Genomic DNA, 15,473 nt, shown 5'->3' on the forward strand with positions numbered 1-15,473 from the left:
CAAACTATCAGACATGAAATTCAAAAGATGGATTATAGGGAAGCTCAATGAGATCAGTGACCTCAAAGAAAACTACAAAGAACTCCAGGGAAACTACAAGGACCTTACTGAGAATTACATCAATATGAAAAAGAACATAGAAGCTATCAATAAGAGCCAGGAGAAAATGAATAATACAATTTCTGAATTGAAGAACACAGTAGAAGAAATGAAAAGCAGGCTAGAGGAAGCAGAAAATCAGACCAGCCAGCTGGAGGAAAACATAGAAAAAATTCCCAGACAGTGCAACAAAATGAAAAAAGACTGAAAAAGAAAGAAGAGGTTTTAAGAGAGTTGCAGGACAACATGAAACATAATCATCATCATCATCGGCAGCCGTCCGTCTCGAGAGACGATGGTGTAGCTTCTTAAGAGTCTATCTGCACCGCCAAGAATGGTTGTGCAGTCCGACTCGGGAGTGACACGGTATCTGTCTCCTCCCGTGTTGAATCGACATCTTGCGATGACGCTGGAGTGTCCTCTCCAGTGAAGCTGAAGCTACAGAGCCTGGGCAGGGTGATATGGAGGGTCTGCTGTTGCCCATGCAGCAGACACCCCCCCTCTCTTCGCAGCTGAAGGGCCCAAGGGAAAGACGGAGTCAATACAGCTTGGCTTCAGGTGCGCCGCAGGAGTTGCCGGTGTTGACTACAATGTCAAACCGCCTTAGGGACTCCGGCTCCGGATTTTCTGTCGGGGTTTACTCCCTTAGCCTTTCCCCTGAAGAGGTATGCCACAAGGCAGCGGAGTTTTTTTGGAGTCAGAGTTTTCCTTCTCTGATGTGCCCTGACTGGAAGATCGAACCAGCGACACTTAGCTCGCAGGCCAATGCTCAATCCACTGAGCCAAACCAGCCAGGGTAATGAAACATAATAATATCCATATAATAGGAATTCAAGAAGGAGAAAAAGAGGAGCAAGGGATAGAAAACCTGTTTGAAAAACTAATGACAGAAAACTTCCCTGACTTGATGAGAGAAAGAGTCACGCAAGTCCAGAAAGCACAGAGCGTCCCAGTGAAGATGAATCCCAACAGGCCCACTTCAAGACACATCATAACTAAAATGACAACATTCAAAGACAAAGATAAAATCCTAAAATCAGCAAGAGAGAAACAGCTAACATACAAGGGAGCTCCAATAAGGCTATCATCAGATTTCTCAGCAGAAACACTACAAGCCAGAAGGAAATGACAAAAAATATTTCAAGCAATGAAAAACAAAGGCCTACAACCAAGAATAGTCTACCCAGCAAGGCTCTCATTCAAAATGGGAGGTGAAATAAGGAGTTTCCAAGACAAATGAAGGCTAAAAGAATACATCTCCACCAAACCGGCATTGCAAGAGATGCTAAAACGTCTGCTTTAAGAAGATGAAGGAACAGAGAGAGACAGAGAGAAACACAAGTATAAAGGGAGAAAACAACAATGAATAATTACCTATCAATAATAACCTTAAATGTAAATGGATTAAATGCACCAATCAAAAGACATAGGGTAGTGGAATGGATATGAAAACATGACCCAGATATATGCTGTCTACAAGAGACCCACCTCAAAACAAAAGATCTGCACAGACTGAAAGTGAAAGGATGGGGAAAAGTATTTCAAGCAAATGGACAAGAAAAAAAAACTGAGGTAGCAATACTTATATCAGACAAAACAGATTTCACAGCAAAGGCCATAAAAAGAGACAAACAAGGACATTTCATAATACTTACAGTAACAATCCATCAAGAAGATATAACCCTTGTAAACATATATGCACCCAATATAGGAGCACCCAAATATGTAAGAAAATTTTGAAAGACTTCAGGAAGGATATAGAGAGCAACACACTCATAGTAGGGGACTTTAACACCCCATTGTCGACAATGGACAGATCTTCGAAGCAAAAAAAACACCAAAGAAATTGAGGTTTGAACAACACTCTAGATCAAATGGATTTAATTGATATATATAGAACTTTTCACCCCAAAGAACCAAAATATACATTCTTTTCAAGTGCACATGGACATTTTCAAAGATAGACCACATGGTAGGACACAAAACAAGCCTCAACAAATTCAAGAAAATTGAAATTATATCAAGCATCTTCTCAGATCACAATGGCTGAAAACTGGAAATCAACCTAAAGGAAAAAACTCAAAAACATTCAAACTCATGGAGAATGAATAACATGCTATTAAGTAATGAATCGGTTAACAATGACATCAAGGAAAAAATCAAAAAGTTTCTGGAAACAAACGATAATGAACACACAATAACCCAAAACCTACAGGACACAGCAAAATCAGTCCTGAGAGGAAGTTCATAGCAATACAGGTCTACCTAAAAAGGATAGAAGAATCCCAAATAAAATATCTAACTCTACAGCTACAAGAACTAGAGGAACAACAACAACAAACAAAGCCCAGAGTGAATAGAAGGAAAGAAATCATCAAGATCGGAGCAGAATTAAATGACATAGAGACTAAAGAAACAATTCAAAAGATCAATAAAACCAAGAGCAAATTCTTTGAAAAAATAAACAAAATCAACATGCCTTTAAGCAGGCTCATAAATAAAATCAGAAATGAAAGAGGAGAAATCACAACTGCTACCACAGAAATACAAAGGATTGTAAGAAATTACTATGCACAGCTGTATGCCAAGAAATTTGACAACCTAGATGAAATGGACAAATTTCTGGAAACATATAATCTTCCAAAACTGAATCAAGAAGAAGCAGAAAACCTGAACAGACCAATAATTAGTGCAATTGAAGCAGTAATAAAAAAATTCCTGGCACACAAAAGCCCTGGGCCAGACAGCTTCACCGCCAAATTTTAACAAAATTTAGGAAAGAGCTAATTACTATCCTTCTCAAACTATTCCAAAAATTTCAGGAAGAGAGAAGACTCCCAAACTTTTTTTATGTGGCCAGTATTATCCTAATTCCAAAACCAGGTAAAAGACACAACAAAGAATCAAAACAACAGGCCAATATTGCTGATGAACATAGACGCTAAAATCCTCAACAAAATATTGACAAACCAGATCCAGGCAATAATTAAAAAGATCATACACCATGATCAACTGGGATTTATCCCAGGGATTCAAGGATGGTTTAATATTTTCAAATCAATAAATGTAATACACCACATAAACAAAATGAAATACAAAGTGACATGATCATATCAAGACATGCTGTTAAAACATTTGATAAAGTATAGCACCCATTTATAATAAATATGCTCAGTAAAGTGGGAATAGAGGGAGCATACCTCAACATAATAAAGGTCATATACAAGAATCCTACAGTAAACATCATACTCAATGGGGGAAAAAAAAACTAAAGCTTTTCCCCTAAGATTAGGCGCAAGACAAGGATGCACTCTTCACTTTTATTCAACATGGTATCAGAAGTCCTAGCCACAGTGATAAGATAAGATGAAGAAATAAAAGGAACCCAAATTCTAAAGGAGGAACTAAAACTGTCATTGTTCACAGACAACATGATAGTGTACATAGAAAACCCTCTTGGCTCCACCAAAAAACTACTAAACATAACAAGTGAATTTGGCAAAATAGCAGGATACAAAGTCAAATTCAGAAATAGAAGGCATTTCTGTACACCAACAATAAAATACCTGAAAGAGAAACTTGAGAAAAAATCCTATTTACTATAGCAATGACAAAAATAAAGTACCTAGGATAAATTTAATCAAGGTGGTAAAAAACTCAGAAAACTACAGAACACTGAAGAAAGAAATTAAGGATACACAAATAAATGGAAGCATATACTGTGTTCATTGATTGGAAGAATTAACATCATTAAAACATCTATACAACCCAAAGCAATCGATAGATTCAATGCAATCCCTGTGAAATACCAATGACATTTCACAGATTTAGAACAAATGCTTCAAAAATTTATATTAAACCAAAATGATCCTGAATATCCTCAGCAATCTTGAGAGAGAAGAACAAAGTTGCAGGTATCACAGTATCTGACACTGAAACATATTACAAGGCCACAGTAATGAAAATAATCTGTACTGGCATAAGAATAGACATATAAATCAATGGAACAGAATAGAGAGCTCAGAAATAAACCCAGGTCCCTCTGGTCCATTAATATTTGACAAAGGGGACAGAAGCATAAAATGTCGTAAAAATAGCCTCTTCAACAAGTAGTGTTGGGAGAACTGGACAGGGACATGAAAAAAAAAAAAAAAAAGAAACTAGATCATCAACTTACACCACACACCAGAATAGATGCAAAATGGATAAAATACTTAAACATAAGCCATGGACACAGACACCTTAAAAGTTCTAAAGAAAAACATAGGCAGTAAAATTTCAGATATCCCAAGCAGCAGTATTTTTGCTGATACATGCTCTAGGGAAGCAGTTCTCAACCTGTGGGTCGTGACCCCTTTGGGGGTCGAACGACCCTTTCAAAGGGGTCACCTAAGACCATCGAAAAACACATATATAATTACATATTGTTTTTGTGATTAATCATTATGCTTTAATTATGTTCAATTTGTAACAATGAAAATACATCCTGCACATCAGATATTTACATTACAATTTATAACAGTAGCAAAATTACAGTTATGAAGTAGCAACAAAAATAATTTTATGGTTGGGTTCACCACAACATGAGGAACTGTATTAAAGGGTCGTGGCATTAGGAAGGTTGAGAACCACTGCTCTAGGGCAAGGCTAATAAAGAAAAGAATAAACAAATGGACTACATCAAATTTAAAAGGTTCTGCATGGCTAAAGATAACATCATCAAAATGAAAAGGGAACCAATAGCATGGAAAAATATTTGCCAGTGATACCTCAGACAAGGGTTTGATCTCCAAAATATACAAAGAACTCATATGAGTCAACACCAGGAAGACAAAAAATCCAACTAAAAAATGGGCAAAGGACCTGAATAGACACTCCTCCAAGGAGGACATACAAATGGCCCATAGACATATGAAAAAACGCTCAACATCAAAGCATCAGAGAATAGCAAATAAAACCACAGTGAGATATAACCTGATACCTTTCAGAATGGCTATCAATAATAAATCAGTATAAAACAAGTGCTGGCTAGGATGTGGAGAAAAAAGAACCCTAGTGCACTGTTGGTGGGAATGCAGACTGGTGCAGCCACTGTGGAAAACAGTATGGAATTTCCTCAAAAAACTAAAAATGGAACTGCCTTTTGACCCAGTGGTTCCACTGCTTGGTTTATACCTGAAGAATCCTGAAACACCAATTCAATAAAACCTATACACCCCTTGTTCATAGCAGCATTATTTACAATAGTCATGTTCTGAAAACAGCCTAAGTGTCCAGAAGTGAATGAGTGGATCAAGAAACTGTGGTACACTTACACAATGGAATTCTACACAACAGAAAGAAAGAAGGGACTGGAGAGTATTATGCTAAGTGAAATAAACCAGGCAGCAAAAGATGAAATACCATGTAATCTCACCTATAAGAGGAACCTAATAAACAAAACAAATAAGCAAAATAGAACCAGAGGCATAGAAACAAGAAACAGACTGATAGCAATCAGAGGGGAAGGGGGAATAAAGGGGAAGGGTCTAGTCAAGGAAGAGGTATAAATGACCCACGGACATGGACAACAGGGTAGGGATTGACTGTGGGAGAGCAAGGAGGTTGGCAGGGCAGGGGAGAGCAATGGGGGGGGATGGGACAACTGTAACAGAAAAACAATAAAAGAAAACAAACAAAAAGAAAATGTAGCTTTGGGCTCAAATAACTGTCTATCATGAAATTAGCTGATTTATCCTTTGTCATTGATGAGCATTAAAAGGGTAGGCAAACACAGAGAGGGTTCAAAATTTGTTTGTCAATAATTATACATAGATATATTTGAAATACTATTAGTAAGAATGGACCAGGGAGAAAAGATAATCCCAGAAATCTCAGGGTTTTTTGTTTGTTTGTTTGTTTGTTTGTTTTGCTTTAACAGGCTTGATACAGAATACTAGACGAACTCAAATGATTTGTCTTTGTTATAATAGATTTAATAAATTTCTGATCTGTTTTTTCCATGAAGTTTCAGAGGTCAATGTTACTCATGTTTAATTAGAGAAAATGTGTTATGTGTATCCTGTTGTTGTTTTTTTCTCATTTAGTTAAGAACATAATCATTGTATGCCCTGCATTGTGCTAAATGCTGGCAATTATCTTCCTAGGGTATCTTATTGTTTTATACAGTAAAGCCAAGTCCTAAAGGCACAATAATTCTTAGTGAAAATGTATTATATTTTAAAATATTCACTGTAGCTCTGGCTGGTTTGGCTCAGTGGATTAAGTGCCAGCCTGCGAACTGAAAGGTCACTGATTGGAGTCCCAGTCAAGGCACATGCCTGATTTATCTCTCACACATCAATGTCTCTCTTTCTCCGTTCCTTCCCCTCTCTCTAAAAAATAAATAAAATCTTTTTTTAATTACAATATTCGCTGTAATAAACCAATAAAAATAGCTTTGATTTAAAAATTTTTTTTTAAATTGGGACAACTGTAGTAGCATAACCAATAAAATATACTTAAAAAGTAGTCTAAATCACCAGTAATGTGGCTACATAAAAAAGATGTCCATTCTTCCAGAGTTTTAAAAAAGTTTTTATACATGGAGTAGGGGGAAGGGAGAAGAAGAAAGTAGTCTGAAAGACTTTACATGAGTTATAGGCAAAGCAGTGAAGGAAAGTAATGCGGAGCCAGTTCTGCGATAGCAGAGTCCACACAAAGTAATGTCCACTCCTGTGAATGAGCTAGGGCATGGTCATGTGTAAACAAGAGGGGCTTCTTGGGTTAAATGGTGCCTGACTGAACAACAAGCAGAGGCTCCTGGAGTCAGCTGGTGCCTGGCTAAAATAATCTATGGAAATAGCCACTTGGAAATTAGTACAGAATTTCAACAGGTAAAACAGAGATGTGAGGAATCTTTTGTTAACTAGCCAGAGCCATTAAATGACTAGCAGTTCTGTCTCTATCTCTCACTCTCCTTGTCAGGAAAGATTTGTTCAGTTTTCAGGGTTTAATCACATTCTTCTCCCATTTGAGTTTGGTCAGGAAAAATTGTGAGTTTGAGATGAGCAAAAAACATTCCTGGGTATCTTGTCTAGGGCAACTGCCCTAGTTAAGTCAGGCTACTATAGCAAAATATCATAAATTGGGTGATTTAAATAACATAAATGTATTTCTTATACCTCTGGAAGCTGGAAAGTCCTGATTGGGTTCTTGTGAGGAAGAAGGCTGTCTTTGTTGTGTCCTCATATGGCAAGAAGAGCAGAGTGAGAAAACAAGCATTTCCAGGATTCCTATGAGAACACTAATCACATTCATAAGGGTTTTACCCTTATAACCTCATCTAGTCCTAATTACCTTCCAAAAACTCCATTTCTTACTGTCATCACCTTAGGAAGTAAGGTTTCAACATATAAATTAGGGGGAGGGGCACAAACATTCAGTCCATAAGAGCAACCTTGATTTTGAGCTATTTCAATTGTAGAAAAAATACAATAGTGCAAATCATGTTCATCCTCAGAAATACAAATGAATTATGTCCAGTGGAATGTAATTGATCATTGACCTGGAAATCGAAAACCTAAAAAGCAATCTATATATATTTCAGCATTCCAGATTGTTGATAAATATACAGTACTTTAAATCTTCATTTGAGCAATAGTAACACCTTACTGGTTGTTACATTATTTCATTAATTAAATAGTCTTTGACACATTCATTTCTATTTGTACTAAAGTACTGAAGGTATATGGTAGTGGCAGAAACAAAATATCAGCTTTGTGGTTGGTAAAAGTAGATTGAAGAATATGGTTTTGATCTGAAGGTAGAATGGGCTTTTTCTACTCCTTTTACCCATTTGTAGACCTGGAACCCTATAGACACATTCACTCAGCAGCTGTGTGAAAGCCCAGGTACCCTTATACATTACCAATGCAAAGGGCTAAGGGAGACCACAGAAGCAAAGCTCAAAAGAGAAATGTGGGTCAAGGAAGGTAAAAACTCTTATTGACACTTACTAAAACAGCAAAGAAGAGAGTGAATGAAGAGCTAAATTATCTTCCCAATAATTCCAAAAGGCACTTGTGAATGAAACAGGAAGGAAAAACTTCCTCATAAAGAATAGCTTTATAAAAATTCTATAGTAATTTTTTTAACTAAAATTAACCTTTTAAAATCCTACATGATAGCTGCTATCTACTCTCCCTCATACTATCTTAGTCTTCTTCTAACTCACCTAGTTTTTTCAGAAGACACTACAAATTCTTCCAGAGTCTTCAGAGACACACTTGTTTGCTCCCATGAAAATGATTTTATGTATGCAGTGGCTATACACACATATGATATATTGCCCTGTATGTTTATGTAATTAATAACATAATAGAAATCTTGTGAGACTTTGTATCATTTTCCCTTCTTAAGCTCTTATATTTCATTTCATATTTCACCTAAGCACATTTAAATTAAGTACTACAGGTGTTAAAGGTGAACAGCACAGATGTTAGACATCGGTCCTTGAATTTAGCTAAGAAAAGAATTAAGGACTTCCGGCCAAGATGGAGGCCTAGACAGACATGCTGCATCTCCCTCCACAACTAAGAAGGAATATAACTACCTCAAAACTAGAAACAACCAGAAGTTTCAGAACATAAAGCTGCATGGAAGTCCAACAAATAAAGATATAAAGAAGAAATACTCATCCAGACAGGTAGGAGGGGTGGAGCCAGGGTGGAGAGGATGAGGTGTGGTGGTGGCAACAATAGGCCTGTGGAAAGCACAGTTACACATTTTAAAAAGTCAGGAGGGACACCTGGGGAGCGTTCCCAGCTCCTCATCAGAGTGCATGCAGTTCACAGTCCCAGAGCCAGGGAAAATCAAGCCTCATTGTTTCTGACTGTGCAAACCAGTGGGGGTTGGGGCGGAGGCAGAAACTGCTAGTCTCCCAGCAGAGTCTGCTTGTTTAAAGGGCCCCCATGGTCCTAGAGCAGCCACAGACCCAGCCACTCTGGGAACAATGGCCAGGCCAACAGCTAGAGGGGCACCAGTCCCATATGGAAGTGGGAGAAGTGCTTGGAAAAGGGGCAAGTGCTGGGCAAGCAGCATTGTTCACTCTCAGACCCCTCCCCCACATACAGTGCCTCAACATCATGAGGGAACAAATCAAGGTTCCAGTGGGAGAACTAGGTGGCAAGGAGATAGCCAAGCTAATAGATAAGGAGATAGCCAACCTAACAGATGCAGAATTCTAAACACTGGTGATAAAGATGCTCGTGGGCTTGACAGATATGCTTGAGTATGGCAGACACATAAGAGAAGTGAAGGCTATGCTAAGTGAAATGAAGGAAAATCCACACAAAACCAATGGTGAAGGGGAGAAAACCGGGGTTCAAATTAATGATATGGAACATAAGGTAGAAAAAAACAGTCGATCAGTACAGAATGAGGAAACCAGAGTTGAAAAAAATGAGGAGAGGCTTGGGAACCTCTGAGACAATTTTAAACATGCCAACATCCAAATCATGGGGATGCCAGAAGGAGAAGAGGAAGAGCAAGAAATTGAAAACTTATGTGAAAAATATAATGGAGGAAAATTTCCCAAATTTGGTGAAGGAAATAGACATACAAGTCCAGGAAGCACGAGGAGTCCTGGGCGAGCTGGACCCAGAGGGGACCACACCAAGACACATCATAATTAAAATGCCAAAGATGAAAGATAAAGAGAGAATCATAAAAGCAACAAGAGAGAAGTGGAGAGTTGCCTACAAAGGGGTGCCTGTATTAATATCAACTGATTTCTCAAAAGGTACTTTGGAGACAAGAAGGGACCGGCAAGCAGTATTCAGTGTGATGAAAAGCAAGGACCTACAACCAAGATTACTGTATCCAGCAAAGCTATCATTTAGAATGGAAGGGCAGATGAAGTGCTACCCAGACAAGGTAAAGGTAAAAGAGTTCATCATCACCAAGTCATTATTATATGAAATGTCAAAGGGACTTACTTAAGAAAAAGAAGATCAAAACTATGAACACTAAAATGACAGCAAACTCATAACTATCAACAACTGAATCTAAAAAATAAAACAATATCCAACTAAGCAAACCAGAATAGGAACAGAATCATAGGTACAGGGATCATTTGGAGGGTTATCAGCTGGGAGGAGGAAGGGGGAGAAATGGGGAAATGATGCAAGGATTAAGAACCATAATTGGTTGGTACAAAATAGACAGGGGGATGTTAAGAATAATATAGGAAAGGGTGAAGCCAAAGAACTTATATGCATGACCCATGGACATGAACTAAGGGGGGTGGAAATATAGGAGGGAAGGGGGGTACTGGGCAGAGGGTAGCAAAAGGGAAAAACATTGGAACTGCTGTAACAACATAATCAATAAAATATACTTTAAAAATTAAAAAAAAAGAACTAAGAGCCGAAAAACTCAAATACCAGTGAAAAGTTTGTTTAGAAAAATCAAAGGGGTAGAAGAAGCGAGCTGTGAAAGAATTGAGCCAGCTGGGCTGCGTGGACTCAGGAAACAAGTCACAGAGGCAAAAGAAGGGCCCTTGAATCTTAAAAGAAAGAAAGGCCAAGAAAATGCATCTGGTGGAAGGAGAGGGGGAAAGGTGTGTGTTTGGGGGTACAGGGAACGAGAGACAGGTGGGAGGAGAAAGGGAAAGTGGAAGAGAGAGAGAGAATGAGAGGAGGAATGAGAACACACACACACACTGGGTTCTTGGGAGAATCTCAACAGAATATTCATCAACTTTCCAGGTGTGTCTACTCAGGGTCCTAGTCTCCATTGATCTTTGGTGCCTGGGCAGGCAATCATTAATCATCACAGCTAGTCCTGATGTCAACCATGGCATGGCCCTATCTGGCCTTGCTGCTTTTCTGGGCCTGGAGCTAAAACAAAACTGAGGCCTAGATGTCATCTCTAGTTTGACCAAAACTCTGTTTCTGTGGTCAACAGACCTGAGTCTTTGTTCCTAAGATTAGTTGATGAGGGTCCAGACTTCATTGTCTTGAAGGGAACAGTCAAGTGAGGCCTTATATGGGAGTCACATGAGGCTTTTCTATAGCCCTCTTGTTCCTCCTATAAGGGAGTCTACCACATGACTAGTGATATACCAGAAGAGGGGAAGGACTGAACCACATGACCAGGTATCTGAAAAGTCAGGGGCTCTAAATCACATGACCAGTGACACTAGGGGAGGAAAAGATCACTGTGAAGCCAAGGTCCCACCCTACAATACTCATCCTCCCAGTTTTGCTCACTGCTAGGCACCCCGGGCTTTCCACCCTGATGATCTTTCCTACCTAGCCCATCCTTCCTATTCTGTTTAAGTCTGTTTGGTAGTACTGAAAAGCATTGGTTCCAGAATCTGAATTCAGAATGTAGCCTCTCAAGTGGAACAACTGCATCTTGTCCTTGCTGAATGTTTCCTGAGAATTTTATTGTTAAATAAGCCAGTTTTTTTTCTCACCTGTGTAGTCTTACATTTTGACTCTTAGGATAAAATCAATAATCAAATGAGTACAGTTGTGAGTGGTCATAATGATGGAAAAATACATGGTCATGCAGATATGAATGTTCAATAGCTGGTATTAAACACTTAGTCTCAAGATCCAGGATTTATATTCTTCTGAGATATAGGAAAATCTTGGAATGTGGTGTTCCTGAGTAGAACAAAGTCATTTAACTGGAATATAAACAACATAAGGGCAGAAACTTATTTTATTATTTTTAAATTTTCATTTAATTTTTTAAAATCCTATCTTATCCTTTCTTATATTTTCACTGTTACAGCCCTAGGGCTGCATCCCCTGACACATAAGAAGCACCCATTAAATATTTATTGGATGAATGATAATTAGAAATACCTTAAATGTTCACCACCACCTCCCCAAAAAGTGGAAAAATGAAGTAGAATATATCCATCCTGTGGAAAAAATTGTGATATTTCCTTTGAATGGAAAAAGAATGAGTGTTCCCATGTAAAGTGCCTAGGATACATTAAGTGAAAAATTTGTCAGAGAACAGTGCGTTTGGTTATGACCACATTTCTGTGAAAAAATATACAAAATATTTCTGAATATATACATGTGAATTCAGAGAAAATAGAACTGTAAGATATACAATAAAATACTGATGGTTACATCTGGAGGAAAGTATAGCGTTCATATTTTTATTCAGAAGTTAAAATGGTACTCAATTTTTACTGAGGAAAAAAAAAACAATTATTTCAGATGCCAAGGGAGGGTGAATGTGCATAATTCAAAAAAAAAAAAAGAAAGAAAGAAAGAAAGAAAGAAATGTTTGAGAACTACTTTCATGTCTTTTGAAAATGGAGAAGAGAGCAGGCGACCTGTACTGGATTTCTTTAGAGAGGGCACTGCCAGGAGACAGGGTAATGAGACTGGTGGCAAAGTACTGGAGGAAATTTTCAGGGGACGGACTGGGACAAAGTGGGCCAGCCAGGTAGAGAAACAGCGACAGCACAGGTCCAGCGCCCTCTTTAACTGATTTGTTAATCTCCCCCTGCACAACTGGCAAGAAAAGATGCCCAGCTATCAATTTTTGCGGTTTCTAGATTATCTCTGGATGCCTCAAAGAAGTCACCCTCTAGTAATCTCCGCTTCTCATTAAGCGTCTTTGCCGTAAGTCTCGCAGATTCCAAAATACTGCGGCGTTTCCTCTTTTGGTCGTTTCTGTGTTAAAAGTCCTACGAGAAAATTGTTAAGGTCAAATTTTTAACACTATGGGTTGGTAAGTTATTTATACATACCGTTCAGATACATATTTATTTTGGAAAATAAGAAAAGGTTGTGTCAGAAGTGGGATTCGAACCCACGCCTCCCTTCGGAGACCAGAATCCCCTATAGGGAAGAGTTGCTTGAGTCTGGCGCCTTAGACCACTCGGCCATCCTGACACTCCATGAGAAGTCCTTTCCTTTTGTAGAATAAATCCTAGCACCTCTGTGACGTACATGACAGAAGTGTTCACGTTGGGGTCATTAGGTAATGCGCGGGATAAGAAAAAAAGCCACTTGTGGGCTGTAAAGGAAGACTTTGAGGAAGCAGAAAAAAATGTTAATGCATAAAACTGAACACAGGTCTTTCAAGGGCCTTACGGCTATCATCCACACTGGGAGAAGGGCATGCAAACCTGTCCTGTGTACAGACAGCCCTCGTTTGGGGCAGGTAGAAAGAACAATTTGCAGATGTCGTTTCCTCGGTTTTCCAATCTCTAATTCTCAGTGAAATCTGTTATCCTCTCCCTGGGGTTTGTTTATTTTGAAGAGAAAACAAATGACCCCGAGTCTATGGCATGGCCCCCGTTCTTCTCTATTTAGATTCCTTTTGTACCCGGAACTGCCTTGGCACTTGTTGAGATGTATTTGGGGGGCGGGGGGGGGGGGGCTCCGGAAGTGACAACCGGGAGCAGCCTAGGAAAGTGCATGGCGGGGTGGGGGGTGGGGGGTGGGGAGGGGCGGTACACGACATCTCCTGCCGGTGGTGGTGGGACACAGCTAGTCTCGACCCCAACGGGTGACTTGAGCGCTCAGCCTTGACCTTCTTGTTCACAGCTGGTCGAAGACAACAGTGGCGATTTTTCAGCATGGTCAGCGAGATTTAAGAAACCGCGCCATGTCTCCTCTTTAAGACTCCTCCAGCGGTTCCTCAGCTTTTCGCAAACTAATCTGATCTCTGGGTCTACCGGGTCTGAGGACGTTTTTCAAGGGAGACCTAAACTAAACAATGAGAACTGACATCTCGGAGCACAGGGAGAGCCCTTAGCAGGGGCGGATCGGAGGCGTGGGAGGAGGGCGGGCTCTGCGAAGATCGACTGGACTGGGACTGCTGCTGCCCAGGGCAGCGTCTGCGCGCGTGGTGGGCTCCCTAAACACGTTTGACACTAGCTTCAACTGCTGTATTTGGGGCCTTGAAGTTCGGAAAGCAGAAACATAGATCTGGGGATATTAAGTGAATTTTGAACTTATGGGTTGTTTCCTGTATTTATTAACACACTAAGGTTTTCCTTTTTATTTAAATAAGGTAAAGGTTAGGTCCCTTTTCTGCGCGGGAAATAATTTACTATATTTTCTTTAAGTTACTCCCAACATGACAAAAGTAACCTTCTCAAAATTCATAATTACTGGGTTTTTTTTTCTAATTGCAAAGTATTGCAGATTTCCCATATTAAAATGGTATTGACCACTGGATTATTTCTAATTTTTCCATTTCATGAGCCACACGCTGAAGAATATCCTTGTATGGATATTTTCAAATACCAATAATTATTTCATCAAATTTCTAGATGTGGAATCACTACATCAGTTTATCCAGTGTTAAAAAAGCTTTTGACAAATACTGTCCAACTGTTTACCAAAAATTTTTAAACAATTTAGATACCCTAAACTTGATCAACACAGATTATAATTAAGCAAGAGCATCAGTTTAATGGGTGAAAATGGTAAGGCACTGTTATATGGTTTTATTAGTGAAGTTCAACATTCCTGTTTATAGGGCTTTTCTAACTAAATTTTTATTGGGATGTTTCCTTACTGATTTGTTAATCTCATTTTAAGACAAACCCTTGTGATAGTTCCTATTTACCAAGAACCCAGGCAGAAATTCCTTCTACTAACAAGAATCCCACTAAGTCCCTTAACAATTTAGTTAATTCCCATCTCAAAACCTATGAGCTACAAAATTAACAAGGTTCCCATGTCACTTTTTAAAAACGAAACTGTGGTCCACATCTACTGTCCTTGTAATGTTATCATTCAACACATTTACTTTTATTCCTGGTCTTTTGTTCCATTCTTATTTCTCTTTCTTCCTTTACCACGTTAAACTCCTGTTACCTTATTTTGCTTATGTTTTAAATGCCTTAAAGTTCTTTCTGGAATTAGATGAGATATAATTAAACATGTAAATATTTTTACTATTTACGAACAACATTTACCATGCAATATACCTCACTAGAGGTCATTCTTTTTATGAAAACAACTTTACAAGAGAAATTTTGAAAAGCCCTCCAAATTATTTTAAATAACAGGGGTAAGGGTGAAAATTGAGATGAGGCTATATTCAAAATGGGATTGATCATATATCAAAGTTTTTGAAGTTGAGAGATGGTACTGTATATTTTTTTCATTTGGTGTGTGCTTCAAGGATTCCATAGTGAAGAGTTCAATATGAGGTGGTGTGGGGAAACCGCCCATAACCTCATCAAAAGATATGTTACTATTCTGGTATATTTCTTTACAATTTTTTAAAATGTATAGGTTGAAAAATATGAAATCTCACTACACTAGAAGAAGTTATCTATTCTTTTTCTATTACATTATTTTGTGTATCACAGACCTCAAAATGGGTTTGGCAATTACATC

General features: G+C 38.6%; 1 non-coding gene across 1 annotated transcript; it reads right to left on the minus strand.

The window, feature by feature from the left end:
* Positions 1–12,903: 12,903 nt before the first annotated feature.
* On the minus strand, positions 12,904–13,007 carry TRNAL-CAA (transfer RNA leucine (anticodon CAA)). The gene is made up of 2 exons: positions 12,970–13,007; positions 12,904–12,949 (listed from the first exon to the last, which is right to left on the minus strand). It is a non-coding gene; the product is annotated as a tRNA-Leu (tRNA).
* Between the last annotated feature and the right edge of the window lie 2,466 nt (positions 13,008–15,473).

This window comes from Furipterus horrens, unplaced genomic scaffold (genome assembly GCF_987537825.1).
Source record: "Furipterus horrens unplaced genomic scaffold, mFurHor1.1.pri manual_scaffold_6, whole genome shotgun sequence".
Classification (NCBI taxonomy): domain Eukaryota; kingdom Metazoa; phylum Chordata; class Mammalia; order Chiroptera; family Furipteridae; genus Furipterus; species Furipterus horrens.